This window comes from Electrona antarctica, assembly GCF_951216825.1.
Source record: "Electrona antarctica genome assembly, chromosome: 17".
NCBI classification, from domain to species: domain Eukaryota; kingdom Metazoa; phylum Chordata; class Actinopteri; order Myctophiformes; family Myctophidae; genus Electrona; species Electrona antarctica.
The window spans coordinates 16,042,838-16,062,013 of NC_136798.1; the positions used below are offsets into that span (position 1 = coordinate 16,042,838).

The 19,176-nt window shown below is 42.4% G+C and overlaps 2 protein-coding genes across 4 annotated transcripts in view; one reads left to right on the forward strand and one right to left on the reverse strand.

The window, feature by feature from the left end:
- Positions 1–19,176, reverse strand: part of LOC306941530 (visual system homeobox 2-like) — a gene marked incomplete at its 5' end in the record, with an annotated part of 242,961 nt that overhangs the window by 125,022 nt on the left and 98,763 nt on the right. The window lies entirely within an intron of this gene.
- The window catches only part of daam1b (dishevelled associated activator of morphogenesis 1b), a 54,266-nt gene that overhangs the window by 9,809 nt on the left and 25,281 nt on the right, over positions 1–19,176 (forward strand). Inside the window, exon 1 of one of the 3 annotated variants that reach the window (XM_079526869.1) lies at positions 6,024–6,404. The exons of the other annotated variants lie outside the window; for them this stretch is intronic. The gene's annotated coding sequence lies outside the window, so the exon portion shown is untranslated. Of the gene's footprint in view, positions 1–6,023; positions 6,405–19,176 lie in introns of those variants that run through there. 3 annotated transcript variants of the gene reach the window in all.

Here is a 19,176-nt window from a genome sequence, read left to right on the forward strand (position 1 = left end):
AAAAAGCCTAACATCCCACCTCAGATGATCTGTTGTTGATTTTTCTACACCGGTTCATTGGGTTTTACATTTACAGGCACAGCACTTGTTGGGAGTTTGTTTTCATTGCTGGTTTTCATAGTCAGATCTCTTTTTTTTTTTTTTGTGTGTCGCCATGTTGTCTTGTCTTGTTGTTTACGGTCTTCCAAGATTATGAGTCATTTTGAGATAAGCAACTTGAGTTTTGTCCATCCAGCCGTGCAGACTGCAGAGCTCAGCTGGCCATGTGTGCTGGCCTGGCGTGGTTTCACGTCCTAGACTTTGACACTGTGTCAATCCTATATCTGGCTTGCCATAAGCTAGACTAACATCGCGGTCAGTGGTCAGATATGGTCCCAGATATTTGAAGTATCCTAGCCCTTTTAACACTGACTGGGAAACGGATTCTGCATGCATCAGTGTTAAACCCCCTTAAATCCCAATACTTTACTGACTGGGGTCCCCCAGGGGTCTGTACTCTGTACCCTCTGAACCAAATGTCTGAATTATTACTATTACTATTATGACATGCATGGGAAGGGATGCTATGGTTCATGTGATTTAACATGAACGAGTAGGATACAAATGTTAATCTTGGATTAACTTGGGTTGCTGTAATTGATGCGTTTAGGCCTATTTCTTTGTTCCTACGTTTTAATAGGGAAAAGGTTGGTGCCACATTGACTGCCTAGTGTGACGGTGTCTATTCTTTAATCTTTCTTATCTCTGGTCACTGAAGACCTTCAATAGTTTTTTTTTCTTCTTTTTTTTTCTCAGCGCTGACTCTGAGCTAGGTCTACATCTGGCAGGATCAACAAGTTAAGCCAGAGCCTTTAACACTCAAATTCCATCAATCCGTTACAAGCACGCTCTCTGCAGCTGTAGACATCAGCCATGCTGCCTGTAGGGTTGCAGCCGTACATAACAGGCGCTTCTTCATAGGGTTGCAGCCGTACATAACAGGCGGTTCTTCAGAGTGGCCATTTTGTAATTTGAGTGTTTAAAAGGATGATTTCCAGCACCAAAACAATCCTGCTTGTACAATTTAAAAGGAATTGTTGTCTATGCTTGTCTTTTTTTTCTGTTCCTAGTTAATTAAGACTAGTGATACTCTGATAGAAAGATTGTATATGGCAGGAATTTAGCTACAGTAATGACAGGAATGGTTGGTCAAAAATTCATCCATATCACTTCCAAAACTATCGGGCATCAAGAATCATGAATCAGTTGATTCATGGAATGATCACCTGCTTTTGAAACGCATGACCCACCTGCTGCATTATTGAGATGTTTGGGAATGTACTTTTTCTGTTAAAATAACTTCAACCCTATACTTCATAGACTGGAGTCCCCCAGGCATATGTACTTGGTCTTCTCCTTTTTTCCCTCTTCACCTAATCTCTTGAGTCTTCAGAAAAAATTGCCGATCTACAAGCTCACAATGCTACGCGTTGAGAGGTTGTAGTTTCGGTATTTTTGCTGAGTGTTCGCCTATTATGACATGTCCAGAGCAGGGTCGACTCATTAGGGCTCAAGTGAATAAATCCATGCATTGCAACATATTATCCTAAGCTTTTATATAACTATTCGACTAAAACTGGAAATGGCTTTCAATTCACCACATCAAAAGAAAAGAAAAAGTCCCCCCCCCCATCCCTATTATTAACTACTTCATTAAGAAGTTGTCTTTACTGTCATGAAATCTCATCCAAAACCAACAGTAGTTGAACTTGCCCGTGCCTAACAACTTAATTACTGCAACAAACCTTAACAGAGAGTATGCAAATAGGCATAGAAAGGAAAGCTATTTTTGGACACAGACATAAGTACCCCTTTTATTTTGCTGCCTAAATTAATAAGTAGTGGTGCACTTCGCCTTACCAAGAGTTCCTTTTCACGTTTTCAGTTTTCTGGAGAGATTATAGGATGCAGTGTGTAACTGTAACATGATGTGGACCTTGCTATTCCACGCAGTAATTACAAGCCTTGTAGAGAGGTGGGTAAAAAACCAGAGCGACCCTTTTCAATCTTGGTTAATTTGTGATAGTAAGGGTACCATATGAGGCAGGGTAGGGCTGCATTGGTGGAATTTATAGATACAGCCCCTCCCTGGATACACAGCTAAATCTTTACAGGGCCATTTTGGAACTCTCAGGAGTAAAATTAATAATGTTTTACTATGTAGTGTGTGGCACCTTAAGTATGTGGCCCTGGCCTTTGGTTGCTATAACCACAATTTGGTGCCTTCAAATTTGACCCTTCTGCACTGTAAGCTACAATTAACTTTCCTTGTTGGTGAGGAAGAGGTTGTATCAGTCATTGTTCATTCTATCCGTCACTGTAAGCTACAATTATTTTTCATTGTTGGTGAGAGGTTGTATCAGTCATCTGTAAGGCACTATTATCCTTCAGTGTTTGTGAGGAAGAGGTATCGGTCACAGTAATTATTATGCAACCGTTAAACAAAAATAAAAGGAAAGACATGTCCTATTTGGGCAGGTTGATTGCAAAATTGGGAAGAGTAATGTGTTTAACAAAAAAAATGTTTTGTAGTATTGTTATAGTATCGTCAAAGGCTCGATTGCTCATGTCTTGGCACCTTTTCAGTGCAGTTTGGCACTAGATTGTCCATAACTGACAAGACGAGCTTAAGTGAGTGTCAAATGGGGTTGTAGATCTTAAAGAAAGATTAAGTGTCAGTGATGGTTAAATGTCATCAACATTGTGGCTTTGTAAGTACATTTGAAATGTTGCATCATGTCATGGATAAAAGTGTTATCATACTCCCGTAGACGGCCAAGTCTGTTTGTTTATCACATTTCATACACGATAAACTCCACAAAAGTATACATTTTATTGTTTTATACGTGTACATGGGAAAGCGTCTGTGTCATTTGTCCAGTGTCATTGGCTATTCAAAAATATCAGATATACAAGCTCACAGGGTGTCACTTCATGCTGCGCTGCAAGATTGAAAGATATTGAAAGTGTGAAAACTACTGATTTATTTGTAGAGTCGGCCTCAGGTCGTAATGGGTTAAAATCGGGCCCTTCATGAAGATGTGTCACGTGAGCTAACAGTGCTGAATTCCAGGGCATTTAATTCCTCCCACTCCATGCAGCATGGATACTGTATGCAGCCTTTCAGCTCTTTACTCTGCCTGGCACTGTCCCCTTCCTCATTGCCCCAGCATTGTGAACCAACTGCTGTCCTGAAACTACACATCCTATCAAAGCGGCACAGAAGCCCAGAGAGAGAACCTCTCCCTGGGAACAGGACCTGCCTGTTATTGCAGCTGCATGACATTCTTTTCAGAGGCAGCTACCCAGTCCTTCCAGTGTTATCCATTCATGACTGCACTAGCTCGACTCATGACTGATGTCTGTCTGTGACAACAGATTTGTAAGGGATAGGCAGTATCACGTCATGAGATCAGTTTTATGATACAGCCCAAATTTGCGGGGAGAAAATGGGAAATAATAACATCGACTCAGCCTCAATTCAATTACCGGTACTTATGTATCTACAAGGCTCTACTGTGTGAGGGGAGGGCTTGTAGATACAGTACCTGCGAGCAAAGCTCATTGCAGCCCTTGTTGACTTTCTGAATCACAAGGCACTTTCACTTTCTGAATCACAAGGCACTTTAGAAACAGCATCAGGGCGGAATAACGGCATGACATTTCCACCTTTACTTTACCACGTTTACTTGAAAAGGATGTTGTAAGTAGAAGGTTGACTGACACATGACAGCTTGAGCATCGGAGCCTAAAAACCAGCTGAGCCGCTTCCCTGTTTTTCCTACCCGATTTCGCACCAGTGAGGGGAGGGAGGTGCTAGCCCACACCGTGCCCACCGGAGCAGGAGTTTTGACGATTCAACTAACTGTAACTAGGGCCGTCACCTTGCTCTCCCGCCCCTCCCTCCTCTCACTGGTGCGAAATCGGGTAGGAAAAATGGGGAAACAGCTGAGCCTGACTATAGGGGGGATGGTGGTGTAGCTGTAGTGGTAGCTAAGCTAACAGCTACGGCTCCATTTATACTCCCATCGTACCATGGTGTCGCTTGCCAAAAAGAACTGAACTTGTTGCAAATTAGATTGTTTTTCCACAGCAGAAATGAGCTTTGTTGTATGAAGCCCAAACAATTATGGTTAAACATGATTTCACAATTCATAAAAATCTGTGATCTGTCCCAAATATATTATAAAAATTGGCCTACTTGGAAATGCACTGAAAGACTGACCTAAGCAGCAGCTGTATTGAATTATGCAATTAAGTAAAACTCTTGTAGGCTATTATATTCATTCACTGTTAACACCTTGAGGGCCCGGACCTATTTAATCCATTAATAAAATGTGCCCATCGTTTATAGCGCCCGGACCACTTTTACCGGCGGACCGGAAGTTGTTGTGAATGTCTGTGTAGCAGCTAACAATAGCCACACCACTCTAGAGTCGATCGACAACAACGGGAGGTAAGAATAAATCTATCGCGACTAGCGACTGGACCGCGGAGCGCCGTCTAACACAGGATATTTTTTCATAATTAGACGGGATGATTTAGATCGCGAGTTATGAACGTTTTAAGATTTTCGTTTTCGTCCGCTAAACAGGCAGGGAACATTTTCGATGACGTGTCACTGTTGTGCAACACAGAGGATTGGGCAACAAGCGCTCCTAGGCTGTGGAGCGATGCGACCGGTTTTGATATCATTAATCTCCGTCCTATTTATCAATCTCCGTCTCGAGCAACTGACCGTGAACTTGAACTTGACGGTGATCTCCGTCTGGGGCCCTTAAACTGTTAATAGGACAAAGTAATTAGTAATTATACAATTATAGACCTAATCATTAAACGGACAGACAGTATACTGTATAGCTCTTGTTTCAGAAATGAGGTAAACAGGGCGCCCGCTGGCCTTGCGGTCCAGGCACATGCCACATATAGACTCTGGCCTGACAGGGCGCTGCGTGTTCGAGTCCCGCTCATGACGACCTTTGCTGCATGTCTCTCCCCTTCTCTCTCTCCCTCTTTCCTGTCAGTCTTCACTTGAAACTATCAATAATGGCAGAAAAAAACAAATCTTAAAAAAAATAAATGAGGTAAACAATATTTATGGTTTGCTTTTAACTACAGTGGTAGCACAGTAAGATTGTATTTCTGCCTCTTTTTGCTTTTAGTCAACCAAATTCCAGTGTGGCTGGTGGAACGTAGTAGTGGACTGTCTGTATAGAAAGTAGTAACATGGTGCAAGAGTGATGTCTTTGTACTTTGACCCTATTTACAGTCACAGATGTAATGTATGGATGACTACATGTTATCGACAGTGGCTTCAGTGGGTGGGGGTGGGGTGTGACCGCCCCATCAACTCAAAACACTAACAAAGAAAGGCAAGTTGCTAAACACCAACAAAGCGAGTCACAACGCGATGAGTTGTGAGCTTGTAGGTTGGTTATTTCGACTATATTGGTCATACGGCAAAGTATATAGGTCTTAAGTGGTTAATGGCCAAACACGTTCAGACACTACAAGGAATTTGACTTGGGTAGGTACCGTAGGTTGCTCTCTGATGCTGATGTTTGCAAAATGCAAGCACTCCCGCATCAAATCACATTAACACACAACTCTACTCTCCGTCTGTCTCCTTCTCTCTCTCTCTCCCTCTCTCTCTGCGTGTATGTCTCTCTTTCTCTCTGTCTCTCTCTGTTACACATCACGACGTACACACAGGTTTACACCTTTGCGTTAACTTGTTTTCCCCCTCACAGCTCTCCAAACAAACCCTAAACACATTGACCAGAGTTGATGAGAGAGAGAGAGAGAGAGAGAGGGGGGAGGGGGAGAACTGGGCTGCGGCCAAGACCCGGCTGCATCCTATTAGGATTGGGAGTGTTGAAAAGGGGTGTGGCCTGTGAGGCCAGTAACATCTGTGTCTGTCCCCTCTGCCCCCCACGGACAGCATACTGGAGAGAGAGAGAGAGAGAGGCTAGGGAGGGCGTGGAGAGGCTGAGCTGGCCGGATTGGAGATCTTTAAACACTAGCTTGTGCGTTTCGCCTCTCGTGTTTTCCACTCCTAACAGCAGAGGAAAGAGCACACACCTCACCAGAGGCACTATAAGGATGTTCCCCCTGGATGACTTTTGACAAACCTCTTCTGGGATATCATATATGCGTGGCCAAGGTGGTGGACCAGTCCTATGTAGACTTTCAATCTGGATTATGCCATACACAGGAAATGTAAAGCTTTGTCATTTGCCGGGTGGAAGCAGCATTTGTTTTATAGACAGTGCGGAAAGCTGTATGCTGCAGTGAGCGGAGGATATATAACGGGAAAAGGGAATGCTCACACCAGAACACCAGCAAGCTGCACACTCCTGGACTGGGTAAGCTGAATGAATCTGTCCATTCTTACCCTGTGTAATCAAATAAGTCCCCGAAACGATCCGGCAGTTTGAGAGCTGTAGTCAGCTATGTACTGATTTGGAATGTCTGTTGACTGCATGACTGTTAGACAGGTCGTGTGTGTGTGTGTGTGTGTGTGTGTGTGTGTGTGTGTGTGTGTGTGTGTGTGTGTGTGTGTGTGTGTGTGTGTGTGTGTGTGTGTGTGTGTGTGTGTGTGTGTGTGTGTGTGTGTGTGTGTGTGTGTGTGTGTGTGTGTGTGTGTGTGTGTGTGTGAGAAACAGGGTAAGGGGGAGGAGGTTTGTTGGATTTTATCTCTCCCTGTGATACAAACCAGATTCCGCCCTGTGAGTCGTAGGTGATTGTGTCATGTCTGTCTAATTGGGAGGTGTCGGTGTAGGAACCGGTGTTGCCATAGAAACGAGACGGGGGGGTCAGGCTCACATGGGCCCCCCAGGCAGATTTCATGGTGAGAGAGTTGTCCTCTGTATGTGGGGAATGCCCCGTAATGACAAGGCTATGGTGGAGGAGGTGGGGTGAGTTGCTGCTGGTGGAAATATGCACGCACACACACACACATTGGCTACTACCTCCCACCAGCTGCTCTCTGTCGGTTGGTAAATGCATCCCTTTATCAGTTATCAAGAGTGTGAGAGGAGCAGTGACATACTTTTTCTTTTCCACGCGGTGGGAAGCTGGGGGTGTGGGGTCTGCGGAGCAGTGCAGGTAATGGGGTCAATGAGATGGAAAGTCACCTTGAGCGGTCAGAAGATGGGGGCGGGGAGTGGGTGGATGGGTTTGTCTCATCGTGCGATCGATCATCAAATCCAGTCACCGCTCATAGCTGCCCATCTCATGTTCTGTTCATGGTTCCCACTCTCGTCTGGTCCGCGTGTTACATCCTGCAGATGTAGTCTGCCAGTGAGCGATGTGCAAAGAGGACAGAGGGGGGAAGGCTAGTCTTATGAGGGCATAAATGTCATGGTTGCAGTGCCGTCGTGTGATTGCAAACTAGATTTGACCCTTAATCCTTAGCAGTGCTTTTCTTTGTATCACCCTTTGCAAAATAGAGACGATCTTATTTTCTCCCCCCCATCAGTGACCACAACGGATTAAAAAGCAAAAGGAGGGTAATGTGCGGTAGATGGGACTTAACATTAACATTAAATCATCCACCCAGCTTTTGCTGGCGACCCGCTGCTCAGGTTGCTATAGCAACTGAGGCAGAGACAGCTAGGGAATTGGAAGCACAGTACTGCTGACTGCAGAGTAAAGGGTATCCTGCCAGAGAAGTGGGTTAAAAGGCTCCACGCCCATTATTGACGTACCTTAAAAGTTTAAAAGTATTATTAAAGGCTAATAGTTATGTTTGTTTAGCTGTTGCACATACAAGGAGAGGCATACATGCATGATATGTGGTGTTCCAAGGAAGAGGTGAAATGACTGCTTCATGGTGTTACCAGGGTTCCCGCGGGTCCTTAACAAGAACCCTGGTTACATTACACACCAGTTGTTCTGTTAAACTATGGTATCTATTATAGCTTCAACAAAGCTTTTTATGTTTTACTAATCTTTGCCTCATTTTAATTTGCTTTCTTGTTTTATCTATTTTACAAACAAAAAGATGTTTCTGCTTACTGTTTGAAATGACTATATTTCAAACAGATTCACAGGCATGGCTTGGATGACATTCTCAAGGCTAAGCATTGCCAGTGGCTTCCAATCCATTCTGCCAAAAGTGAAGCAGTGACTATATGCACATTTTGTTGCAGATGATCTTATGCAGGACAATTTAAACCATTTACACCTTGTCCGTTGACATTTATGACCCAAAATGAAATAATCTTTGTGTCAGTGTGCTGATCATTCCCACCAAATTGTATGAAAATCCATCCATCTGTTCTTGTTTTTACAGCGTGGCAGTGCTGGCTTTGTAGGAGGCTGTGTGTGTGCGTGCACATGTGAGCTTTTTAGTTTGTGCAGGGCTAATCTTGCAAACCACTGCACCAAATATCATGTGCACACTGCCAGTAAGCCAAGGATGTACCTCCATGCATTTCCCCCCCACATTTTTCAGTGGCACTCTGCCCCTGCCCTCTGTGACGTCAAATGTGTGCCCCCTCTGTGACGTCAAATGTGTGCCCCCTCTGTGACGTCATGTGGCAGCCAAGTCTATGGACCTTTAATGTTTCTTTATTCATCCCCCCCGTGACGTCATGTGACTGCAAAAGAGACTGAGGCGCCCCTCACTTCACAACGAGTGTGATTTATTTGAAATACTCATTGAAATATTTGACACATTTTGTCAAATGTTATAATTGTTGGCTGGATGGAAGTGATTCGCGTCTGGCTTATTAGCCAGGCTATCACATGGGAGCCACACCGTTATTACTTAGACCTTGACCTTTTGATCTTTTCAACCCAAAAGTTACTCATCTGTTCGGGGCATTCTACTGATCATGCATACCAAATTTTAACGTCCAGCTGCAAAGCCTTTTTTATGGGGATATTTCCTAGTAAAAGAGAGGCTGGTTGTGTCTCGGCCAATCATAGTCCCAGCCGACTGTCCCGTCCTCTCTGGGATCTAAATGGAACTACACTCCTTGAGGGGGGAGAGAGAGAGAGAGAGAGAGAGAGATTTCAAGCTACTTACATATTTTAATGTACTGTTGAGAACGTCTAGCCGTCATCTTGAATTAGATTCAGAAAAGAGTAGCAGCCCTGTATTGTCTGTGTCTCCATAATGAATCGGCTGTGTGTGGAGGAATGAGCTATGAGCATAGTCATGATTCATGACTATGATATATTGCAGAATAGAATGCACGCATTACTGTATGTTTTTATTTGACTGGAATAATTGGCATCTATTAATTATTAATATCTCCATTATGACCACGTATATACAGTATGCTCTAAAAGTGTGAAAAACATTTTTCAAATCCACCTACTGGGATTTGTTTTTGACCTTGACCATTGAACCTTTTGACCTAAAAGTTAATCATCTCTTCTCTTTCTGGAAGTCTACTGCCCATTCCCATGCTTTGTGAAAAATGAGTCAGAAATTTCACTTCATGACATGGTACAGAGTGACACAAGATGATCGATTATGCTGGACATTCAATTCCGACCTTGACCTTTGACCTTTTCAACTCAAAATATAATCATCACTTTCTTCCATAAATCTTCCTTCTAAGTTTCATGAAAGTTGTAGAGAGAGTGGGCTTTTAAACTTGTTTTAATAGAATTATGTTCTTAAGAATTATATTATATATTTTTTTATCATTGAAGTAGGTTATTCTGATGGTGCGAGAGATAATGTACGTACAGCAAAACAATAGCCTGAGTCTGACTATGACATCTTGACTTGAGTCTAGTAATGAGCAGGCTAGTCATACTTGATATCCACTCCAGATCAGAATCCACACAGGCATGTCCCTGCTTACTGATTATAGAGCAATGCTGTTTCATCAAATGCAAGCAGAGGCAGCACACTTGTTAGGATGTGCTGCACATGCTGCACATTCAAACCTCAGTGGGGAAGAAATTCGAATTACAAAGTGCTGTGGTTTACCTCAGAGCACAACCTTGCTATTCAAAACCCACATTTAAAATTTCATGATGATTATAGGCACAAATGTTGCGCTATTGTAGTGCCGTGTCAGATTTCAACACATCTGTGCTATGGTTACAATTTCCAACAATTTGTCTTGTTTGAATTGTAGACTGTGGAGGGGGGGGGGGGGGGGGCTTTCTGGCTGACTGACTGACACTTTTGGAACAATATCTGAATCCATCTTACTAGGAGAAATCACTGGCACGGATATTATTGTCTCATACAGAGTCGTTTTCTTCTCTGCCCCGAATCTAACCTCCATTTGCAGGGTTGACCCAAAGAAAGAATGCTAACATGTTAAGCGGGGGGCGGGGGGGTGCAGACTCTGTCTGAAGAACAAGTTTGACAACCTTGCCTGCAGGAAGAGCAGCAGGCTTTTAACCTGATTTTCACGTCAGACAATACCAGAACCCTGAATTTAAAAATTTTGCTCCATTATTCGGTCTTAAATGTAATCCCTACAGTCATGGATTTAGCAGGACAAGCCACTGAAATTAAGCTTTTAATTGTCCCCATTGTGTGGGACAGACTGTATTGGTGTATTTGGAGCAAGGTCGTTTCCTCGTTCCATACCGGTTACACTTACAAATGTTATTTGAATGTAAAAGTAAAGACAACATTGCGTAGTCCCAAAACAACCATGCTACCAGACTATGACACATCCAGTCGGTATCTAATCTCTCTGGGAAGGAACCTTTATCTGTAAATTGAATTCAGCCGCGATTGAGCCTTTCCGAATAAACCAGAGAATGTTAATGAGCAGATAACTGTGTTAGCAACACAGCTTTCACTCAACCGATTGTTTGAAAGCATGTTGAGTAACAAATTAGCATTATGTATGTACTCTTGCTACTAACATTAAGTAACACAATTCCATTATTCTCTGGCTAACAACATTAGGTAACTATCTAAGTAGCATTATACTCGGGCTGCCCAGTGCCTCCTAACATTGGGTTCATCTATCTAAACAACTCCATGTTTTTGAGTCTTATTACTCTGCCGGTGTAGTAGTTGCTGAAATAATAAGTAATATTAGAAATTGAACACGGTGAACATCTAAATGTTTGTTAAGTCTAGAAAACACGAGTTTAGAAATGTAACCAAAGGGGACCTGTGAGAGATGACCAACTGTTTCATCTGGCAGAGATGACCCTCAACAACAGTATATTCACAGAAAAAAATCTAAAAAGTATGTAAGAAAAATTACAAATAAAATAAAACAATATATTCACACAAAATAAATCCAAAAAGTATGTAAACAAAAATAAAATAAAACGACAATATAGAAGCTGAAAGGGACTTGTGAACAGACACAAGAATGTACCAATCAGTCTGGGGAAGAAGTGCAATTTCTCTGTCTGTCTCTGTTATTATGACTTCCTCTCCAGTTTCTCTCATACTCTCCGTCTGTCCCTCCATATCTCTCTCTTTGTATCTCTCTCTTAATCTTGTAATCTGAGAGGGATCTTAAGCAACACTCGTAGGGTTCTTTAGCCATGTGACATGCATGCTTCAGGGAGTATTCCTTTTGTCACATCCTGACATATAACCTAGATACACGGACAGTACTTACTGTATGAATATCAGAATGTTTCTACAAGGGACACATTTGATGATTTCTATTTGGCTTGACCCGCCTGAGCTGTGGACTGATTGAATTTAATCTCTTTAATTTCAACAGTCAGCATTTCTGCCATGGCCCACTTATGTCCTGCTGTACTGGAAGTCTGTGAATGTTGTTGTTTACTCATTGTGGATTTAGCACACTGGCATGACATAATTGTTAGTGCAAGTACTATGTATCTTACCCGGCTTTAAATATAACACTTGGGCATCACTTTCCTGTTTATACTGCTGGTGAACTATTCAACCAAAATCACCCAAACAATAAGAGTAACAAAGAGAATTCATTGACAGTACCAACTTGACAGGGGGGGTCACAGGGTATCTGAAGGTGGGGGGGATGAGCGTGGGGAGCCCGCACACCGAATTTGGTGTTTTATTTATTTATTTTGTATTTTGTTATATTTTAGCCTATTGTCGGCCAAAATTCTATTGGCCCATCCTACATGGACCAATAGGCTTTCATATAGAAAAAACAGAATTGTCGGGTGGTCAAAGGTGGGACCACTCTCACCTGTGAGAGTGGGCCCGGGTGTCGCGACATACTCGGTGAATGGTGGTGACGCGCCTGCAACTTGAGTTATCCCAGGACAGTTTTGGGCGCGTCAAATCTGATGAGAATTTGCAGAATGTTTTCTTTTCTTCTGATGCCAAGGTCCAGCCAGTAGCATTACCTATACAGTACATACTCTGCTCTATCAAGGATCTGTTGGCAAATAGAAATGGCCGTTTCCAACACGGCCCTTGATTATTTTCTTGTACGTTCTCTGTTCCAGGACTAATAACGCACTGCTCTAAAATGAAGCCCATAGAAATCACTCCTGCTGTCATGTCACTGAACAGTATGAAACAATCTTTATTGAATTATGCCGTGGCCTCCTCGTTAAATCGGAAATGTAATGATCAGAAAAGAACATTAAGCTCACTCTCACCAAATGTTTCTTTTGACACCAGCAGCTATAATGGGTTTGTTGTTTGCAAGTAGGGTGGATGAAGAAAGTGTTAATTTAACTCTGATAATGTGACAATGGACATGTAAAGATTTTCCTTAGAAACTTTGAATAGCTGTGTCAGCAAATGTCAGCGAGGCCAGTGGGCCGCTCTGTCGTCTACAGTCCTAGCCTTTGATATCAAAAGTAAAAAGTACATCTCGGTGCCAGACACTGCTGAAGGATGCCATCTGGTACGGGAGAAGGTATTCCACACATCTGGTTTTAATACACTACTGTCCACTTTGTACTCGCTCCAAGGTTGAATTCTTGCCCAAAGTCGAGCATGTGTTGTATTCTCCACATTGGGTTTAAGTTGACCTGCCAACATTTACATATTACACATTACTGCCTATTTGTGACCGCAATAAATTCTCCAGTTCATGCTAGACTGTTACTCACCAGGGTGTACTTGGCTGTACCTTAAGTTTAGTTCAGATCAGATCAGTGTTTCTTTCAGATCAGTATTTGGTAGAGATGCTCCAATAATCGGCCACCAATCAATCGGTGATCGGCCGATATTCACTCCGATCGGTGATTGGCAATTTACCCTATCTGTGATTGGCAATTTACCCTATATGGAGAAAGCGATCTTTTACACCATTTAAGTGGTATAAATGTCTATCAGATATATAGTATAATTAAATTGTTCATCTTTGACAGGCCTAAACATTCTCCCCTTCCTCCCCACACACACAGGAATAGTTTTGAAGCAGGTTTTGACATAATAATTTTGGAAATATTCAAATTTGCCCCTTACGCACAGTATCTGTATTGGCCGATCATAAGAAAACCGGGATCGGTCCCAATGACTGTTGACCCCTGGTACCGCTTAAATCAATAAATATTTTTGGTAGCATTAATTGAGCAGACCTCCTTCTCTACAAACATTGTGTATGACTCAGCTTAGTCCTTGACTTGTCATGATGTAATAAGAATGATATCTTCTCTACCGTCCACTTCAAAAGTTTTTACGGCGCCTCTGGTTCAAGTTCAAGGAGTTATTATTTTTGCTAGTAAGCCTTTTTGGAGCCAGAATGGCCCAAGTTGGCTCTTGTGTCTGATTGGAAAAGGTGCCTCATAAAACCCATTTTAGATGCGGATTGAGAAATATGTGTAGTGTCTTTGATGCCACTGGAATAGTATACTAAATGTTCTATTTCAGCATTATGCTTTGCACAGTGATACTGTTGATACAGAGCTTTGTTTCATTAGCTATGGCTATGTATTTTCTACTTTGACCAGCTTCAGTTAACCGTCTGTACCTTTAAATAGCCAAGATAACTAAGACATTATAAAATGTGCCTAAAAGTTGAAAGTGTCAAATAAATCTGAATTTAGGCCAAACAAAGGGCAAGGGACAAGAAAGGAAAAAACGGTCATGGAAGAAATAGAACGCTGGATGAAAAGGTGTCGGGTCATCTTTGAGTTGTAATTCACCCTCCTCGCACATGTTGGAAGAACGTGAGCCTGCCTGTGTTTAGGTTATGGTGCACACTCCTCGACTTCTGTCTTTTCTCTGCGAGACCTGACAGACCGACATGTTTTTAAAGGGGATAGGTTCCTCTCAATGCACCACGTACAGACTCACACTCACTTTTACAAACACTAGGGTTGTTTTTACAGTTTGGACTCAGGCCAGGGTCATCACTAGCCAAACCACATGGTCAGGACAACAGTGAGGCTATCCAAGGATAGAAATATCACAGAGACAAAGGGAGAAGTGTTTGTTCGCTTGAGGGTGGGCATGTTTTATTTTTGATCTCTGCTGCTGTATGAATGGATAGTGGGAAAAGCCTCACACTATACATGACGCACCCCACAACTGGATTTTTAGAGTGCAATAACATCAGTCCTACTAATCTTCTACAGGGAAAAGTACTATTTCACGAGTACCTACTGGGAATGATTCTTTTACAAATATTTCCTTTCTGCTTTTCTGAAAGCCACTATTGTTGACAATAGCAAAATGGCCACCCTGCAATATTGTCACCGCTCAGTAGTTCTATGTATGAAAGTGATGGGTAACTGGAGGTAATCTAGAATTCCTCTCAGACAGAAGAGGTGACGGGGGATTGTGTTGTTGTATGGAAGTTGTTCAGGGTCACAGGGCCCGCCTGGCTATGACTGGAATGTCCTCCTGTTCTGACAGGCTTCTGCTATGCTGGGAAACTTGACCCTCTGACAGACAAGCTCCCGGGCCAATGCCGGGGCTTTGCGCAGGTCATGTAGCCTAATGAAATTACTGTACAAACACACAAAGGCATAGTGGACGTGCTAATGCCTTAAACATTCTCTCTGTCTCTTTTCATCCTTTGGTCTGTCTTTGGGGTGGTCCCCCCCCCCCCCCCCCCCCCTACGCACGCACCCTGCTCACATGGCAGAGTCGCTGTCTGTCTACAGGTCCCTTCTGCTGGAAGAGGACCAGGACTGACCCAGCCCGCCTCAAGGGTTTACGCAGAGTTTACAGCTCGCTTAAGCTAATGGAAAACGATGGGTGCCGTTTCCCATTTTGTAGATATGGTCAAAGAGGTCTTTGAAAATCTTGTGTGCTTCTTTTTTGCTTCTCTTCTGGAATAGATGGTGGTGGTGGTGAAGGCCAGCAGCTGCCTCAGGCCTCTGGTAGTCTATTTGGAGAAGTCAAGGATGTGTCAAAATAAACAGTCTATTCTTTGTGTTAGTAAGAGCTGCTGTGTGCTCTATATACCACGTGGGCCCTGTTGGACAACTTCAAGTACCGTGTCTGTGCAGGATACACACTAGAACAGTTTGACATATTCTTTCAGAGATGTACGTATTTTTGAATACCCATAATGCTAGCACTGAAAATAACAGATTGTGTGTTATTATGACTGAATGTGTCACCCAGTTATTACGTGTTTCTGAAGTATCGTTTTTTAATTTGTATCATAGATGGATCGAATTTTATTGAGGCGGCACAGCAGTTACAGGCAAGGCGAATAACTGTAAGATGTAGCAAGTGTAGTATTCCAAAAACTAATAGTCAAAGGAAGAACAACATCATGTTAGTTGATGGTTCCAAATTGTCTTTATTGAGGCTGTCAGACAAACTTAAAAGGCTTTGCCTTTATTTTGATATCCCTGTTTAGACAAGCCTGTAATATATAGGGGGAAATTAGTCTTTTTCTTGATTATTGCTGTAAATTCCAAGACAAATGACACTAATTGAGGAAGAAAAAGAAAACGTCATCCTATCTTGAGGCTGAAATATGAAAATAAGACTTTGATGTTTGAACATCAAAGTTACAGTCCATTTCCAGAGAGTCTACAAGGCTTCTCCATTTTGTCGCACCATGAAGGTCAAGTGAGTTTGGAAAACACTGTGACTTAAAGGGAAGAGAAATGGCACCACATGTGACTGCCTCACATCCTATCAGATGCATAACGACTTCCAGACAGTGTTTGGGTTGACCACAGAGATGGCCTTCTCATGATCTGATGCTGCATCAGCCAAGTTGCCCTCCTTTTAGTCTATATTTAGTTGGGCTGATTGGAAAGATCCACTTTCTCTCCATACATTTTGCAACAGCGCCAGACCAATATATCGGCCATTATGTGATTTTTTTCTTTGGACAACAATGGTATTGGCAGGCAGCAGCCGTCCATCTGGAATGGAGGCACCAGAAAGCCGAGAGATATTATCTACACCAGTTGTGAGATGTGATACTACTGCGGTCTCCTCGTGCTGCTGTGTGCATGTCAGTGATACCATGCATGTGCGTGCACCTGTGCTTGCATGTGTTAGAAAAGGTACAAACCAAACAAAATGGGGAGGTTTTCCATTCTAAATAAATGAGATTAGAGGTTTATCTTATCTCCAGGCCTTTATTGTGGACCTATTGGAGCAGGGAGAAAGCATATTCCACCATCTGTCTGCACAGTTAGTTTATTTAGTAGACTAGTACGTGCTCACACATAATCATTATTTTAATGGAGTCAATTTTCACTGCTACTTACAGAGACGCCACTTATTTTCCATTACATAATCAAAGCCCACACACAACCTTTTATATGTGTAATTAATTCATTTATTTAACACATTGTAGCTAGATTTGACCATTAGCTGACATGGACAGTAATAATTGTTATAACTCTATTACTATATTATTATTGTTGTTGTTGTACGTTGTATACAGTACATTATTTATGGGTCGCGTCACATAATAGTGATTATGTTTCTGTTAGCTTATGTAATCAGTCAATGTATACGTAATCAGTCGATCACTTGGCCAGTCACTGTCAGATGACTGAACTTGGAAAATGTTTAATGGCCATATGTAGAGATGCAGACTTTGAGTTCATAGTTTCACCTCAGTTGTCCTTTTCCATTGAGTTTATATTCAACCGTGATGCCTTTAAGCAAATAGTCAGTCTCTACATTCTAGAAAATGGACCATCCTGCAGTGTGCTCAACTGAGTGATATTTCTTGTTTTCAAAATTAAATTATATATACATATATATATATATACATCAAGCTGCCTCGTGCTACAGAAACGGGAGATACCGTAGGCTCCTGTCCTTCGGCTAGGCTTATGTAACCTTACTTAACCATTGCACAAATAACAATGCAGTATAAGTGGTTAATCAGACTAATATTGTCAATCATTTAGTCGATTTTATGTATAAAACAAAAATGTAGATTCGTACAAATTATGATCAAGAAAACAAACCTGCATCCATCTCCTTTATTAGACTAACCTACTTGAGAAAGATAAAGTTGGTTTATTTTTGGTTCTAAATAATCTGTCTCAATACATTCCCAGCCCTGACTGCTCAACCCACGCCAGAAATGCTTTGTATTCATGACAGCTGAATTCTGTACAGTTGCGATGAAGACGAAGGGGGCAGGGCAGTCGGGGCAGTAATCCAACAGAACCAGACTACGGTATTCTCATATTTCACCCCCGTGACAACTGGCGCTGCGGCGCAACAACAATTGTTAGAAAGTACGAGCCAAATGGTCATCTCCCCTTACAAGCAAGTCTAGTAGATGTAGCCCACTTGTAGAATATCCTCCCTAGGGTAAATAATTTCCACCTGCTGCTGTAGGGAATGGGATACACTAAAACCCCCGGTAATCCCTGGCCTTGTTGGTCGTTGTGGTGGTTGGTGATGATGGTATAGTATTAATGATGATTATAGAAATAAAAATCAACATGACTGTTGCTGCAGTGTGTGCTTGAATCGTCCACAAGCTTGATTATTTAATCAATTGGCAGAAAATGTTATTACATTATTATATTATTACATTTTAAAAAAGTGTTTACTTACGTCATACTTTTAAATATTAAAAGAAATGTACTGATGGGTAAGCATAATTTCAACTGGTCTGTTTGGGTTTGGAGTTATAAATGTAAGACATTTTAACTACCTTATTTTATCACCATTTCCTGGCCTATATTAATCTCATATCCCACTACCAGAATCCGAATAGGGCAGGCGTGCTGTGTGGTTGCTAGGGCCGAGCTTACCAGCACTCCACTTGCCTCCACACTTCCACAGACTATTCATAAGTAGTAAGAACTCTGCCAACTCCAAGGTTCCAGGCTTATTATCCCGCCCTCAATGTCTTCACATATTGTACAGAATATAAAACGCATTATTCAGGCACATTTCAGCCACCTCTTTTGCCCATTAGGACCACTGTATGCAACGTCATCAAACAGTGACGCGCACCTATGGTAATATCATTCTACAGGCCACAGGTTTATGCGTTACACTTTTTTTTCTGTTTTATTTTTTCTTCGTCACGCTAGAGCGAGACCGGCCGCAGGCTGGTCGAGCTTCTAATAAATGGGGGAGGAGGGTAGCGTAATTGACAGATTGATTGACACACTCTACATACATGTTAAGTCTGCGTAATCACTTGAACACTGTGCGTGCTAGACTCACACGCGCAAATCAAGGCATGTGGTAACCTGTCTGTTATAATTTGCTGGAGACTCTTTTTGGTGAACCTCCCTGACTGTGAGCATTCACCACTCTCCCATATTGAAGAAAGCCCTCAGACCAACCATTAACATTGTAAATGCAGCCCTGTAATCATTGCTCATTATGTCTTAAGAGGAAAGCTGATGCTGCTCAGCATGAGTGGCAAGGAAGAAAGACAGAGGGCTCAATACACTAATCCAGACAAATTGTGGTCTCCATCACAACTTAAGCACCGCCCTCCATCTCTGCTTTCTGAACTGTATAGTTAAACCTCTCTGTGGCTGCCATCACTGAAGTGGCACCTTGGATATTCTATTCTCAAGAAAATACCAAGCTGATGCCAGTTGAGAATGGTGCTCGAGGGGGCACACATGCTCATCCGGTAATGCAATACCCGTCTTACCCGTTTATACTTGACTGGGTACCGGTTATCCCAGTATACCCATTATCATAGTCCTACTTACTTGGAGGACAGTGTGTGATGTCAGTCAGTATGACGACACGACATATTGATGACATCAGGGCTCATCCTGAGGGATACAGACAGACGAGCGCACGGGCAAGTTTGAAGTTGATCG